Source organism: Theobroma cacao, chromosome 3 (genome assembly GCF_053813885.1).
Source record: "Theobroma cacao isolate CCN51 chromosome 3, ASM5381388v1, whole genome shotgun sequence".
Taxonomy (NCBI): domain Eukaryota; kingdom Viridiplantae; phylum Streptophyta; class Magnoliopsida; order Malvales; family Malvaceae; genus Theobroma; species Theobroma cacao.
In genome coordinates, this window is record NC_142641.1 from 4,783,931 (window position 1) to 4,787,211 (window position 3,281).

The window sequence follows — 3,281 nt, forward strand, 5'->3', positions numbered from 1 at the left end:
TGATCTGCAATGACACGTGGGCTCCAATTGACCAAGAGGATGTAAGACTGTGAACTCTTACTTTCTATAATGCAGTTCCGAGCTTAGTTCTCGTCCTACTCGACTATCTACAAACTGTCCTGAGCCTGAAAAATGTATAGGAAGAAGGGGTAAGATTTTATAATCCCAGTGAGTAAACAGATACCATCTAAAGTATCTAAAGCCGAGTAAATGGAGACAATTAAAATAAGTCATCATACCATAATTTCATTACCTTTCAGTTCATTTCAACCAAATAAAATCAATCCATATAAATCGAGTAATCAACTTGGCTTATGAATTTCTTAAAACTTTGGCTCGTGCCAAAACTCATACTCGGTGATACCTTGCGCAGGGCATCTAACCGAGTCCGCCAAGGCTATTAAAATTTTGTATACACTTAAAATATATTTTAGTTTGAGAAAAATACAGCCGTTCCTTGGCGTTGGCTGAGTTCCCCTTCACGTGGTGGTTTGGCGTGAAGTGAACCCTAAGCTTTACCCCAGGAGATACCCTACGCGCCTCTCCGTTCGAGGTAATAATATAATGGAGTTTACCGTGCCCCTCTAATAGGCTGGTCCACGGAACCCCCTCTGCAGTAAATAATTAATATATACTCCACCAATTTAATAAAATTCATTCTAGCATGACATGGCAATTTATCGCAATCTAGCCTCTCAAGGCTGAATACACAATACAAATAATTCTGACACCAAAATCAATTTAGCCATTCATGCTCATATATTGTCATAAGCCATTCAATTTAAAACCATAAATTTACAACACAAGCAGACAGTCTCCAATTACTCTATTTTCAAAACCAGTATTCGATTTTTCAGCAAATTTATAAAATCATTTTATAAAATCACAATTTCTCCTAAAACATAGCAATTTACCATTTAAACCCATTTTCCATAAAATCACACAGTTTTATAAAACTACTATAGATAATTAAGACGATAATAAGTTTACTCACTATGTCTAGAATGCAGACTTTCGAAGCACTCTGTCTACTGGTCCTCGGATGCAATTTCCTTGCCTTTACTGGAGGACTCACCACCTTGACACAGTACAAAATCGAGAATTTTACTAAGTTGGTACTAAATCAAAATTAAACTAATTTGGACTACCAATGCATGATATGGAATGCAAAAATGCACTGGTAACTATCTAAATCCGGTATTAGCCTAATTCGTCTTATCACCCGATTAAATTCCTAACGGGTTCGTTTAAACTCCAATTTAATTATTTTCAGTTTCTATACCTCAATTGCACCCAAATTAACTTAATGTCCCTTAGTGTGATGCAAATTATCAGTCCCAACAGAAAATTACGAAAATACCCCTAGTGGGTAAAAATTCGTATTTTTGCTCCGAAAATTCCCATTATTTTTCTAGGCTCATAATTCATTATTCCTTAACCAATTCTCCTAGAATAAAATCAAACTCATCCTCACTCACTACATGGTAAATTCAGCCATTAATGGTTGGGGGAGAAAATAAATTCTTTTCTTGTTGTTTTGTTTCTAAATATGCTAAACTAACTAAAAACACTAACATAAATTAAAATCAAATAAATCCAACAACTTTCTCTCTCCTAACCCATTTTTTCAGAATTGAATTCATCATGAAAACATGTAATTTAATCATGGAAAATAAAGAGAAATGCTTGGGAATAAGAAAACTCAAGCTTAATAGAAAAAATCTCACCTTTTTCACTTAATTTCCTTGAAAATTCACACTTTTTCTTTGATTTTCTCTCTCTAGGGTTTTGTTTTCTCCTTTCTCTCTCTTGTTTCTTGCTTGGCCGAATGTTGAAGAAGAAGAATGGGTGGGCTGATTTTTTTTTATGCCTTTTTATTGTTTAATGAAATAATATTATTTTATTCATATTTTAAATATTTTATTAATTCATTTTTTTTTCTAGCCATCCACTTGTCCTATTTTTTTCACCATGCATTCCCTTTGACTTATCCAAGTCTTAAGTGAAATTTCCAGATTTTTCCAAAGTTTTGGTGGAGTAAATTTTTCAAAATTACACTTTTGCCCCCGAACTTTTCAAAAATTACATTTTTACCCCAAAAATTGAAAATTTTCCATAATGCATAATTTTCACTCCTCATACTCATTTCACACTCCAAATAATTAAATTTGATCAAAATCCTTTCAAAAAATTAAATTTTCGATTTCGAATGGTAAAATTACCATTTTACCCTTTTACTCCAAATTATACCGAAATTAAAATTTTTCACTTCTAAACCTCAAATCTTACTCCAATAAGTCAAATGGGACCAAAAATCTTTTCTAAAAATTTCCATTTTGTCTCCAGGTGGCAAATGACCATTTTGCCCTTGGATAGCGAAAATTTCAGTTTGACTCCAAATTGATCCTCGAACTCCGAATCACCATATTAACCCATTCTGGGACTTTAAAATTCTTAATTTCATTGTAAATTCTCTATTTGATCTAGTTCGAGGCTTAAATCAACTTTATTGTACCTCTAGGTACAATACCGACTTTTGTAAATTTTTCAAGACTCTCTTAGCATGTAAACATGCTATCCACCACATGTATGTCATCACAAATATTTCTGTAGAGTCGGGCTTGTCATCTTCTCCCCCACTTGGATCAACCATATGATCCTCCTTCTTGATTGACTTCGACATCCGGCTAAATATTAATATTTTAATATTATTTTATTAATAAAATATTATTTTATTCTAAAAATTTTATCTTGTCTCCTTGGTACCAAAAATACCTTATTATGCCTCACTTGACTTCCAAATCGCCTTTTATCTCACAAATTCTCCTCCGATAAAATTATTATTATTTTATTATTATTTTCTCACTTGCGAAACATTTTATCCTAAACTACTCCTTTCGTCTTTTATCACTTCTAAACATTTTAATTGACCTCAATTTGCATTCAATCAACTTTATTTATCACCATATCAAAGTATGGGGTATTTCAATCTGTCCATGAAAACTACATCAATGCTTGTTGGTAAAGAGACATCCAATTTGTACGTGGACATTCTATACAAAAAATCAGAATCACCCTATCAATATCTCGCCTAGTTGACCAGCTTAATCGAGTCTAAAACGACAACATTGTTATAGCTTAAATTACAATAGGATAATCTTTAGAATTAAGTTTTTGCATCATTAATAGAACACACATCTCTATTTGATTGATATTTTTCTTTTGGTTTCTTACTATTTGTTTTGGCATAATATTGCTTCTAAACTATTCAAGAAAATTTA

General features: G+C 32.4%; 1 long non-coding RNA gene across 1 annotated transcript; it reads right to left on the bottom strand.

Moving 5' to 3' along the window:
- LOC148763498 (uncharacterized) lies at positions 1-1,870 on the bottom strand. Its single transcript, XR_016025036.1, has 3 exons — positions 1,728-1,870; positions 995-1,078; positions 1-125 (listed from the first exon to the last, which is right to left on the bottom strand). It is a non-coding gene; the product is annotated as an uncharacterized LOC148763498 (long non-coding RNA).
- Between the last annotated feature and the right edge of the window lie 1,411 nt (positions 1,871-3,281).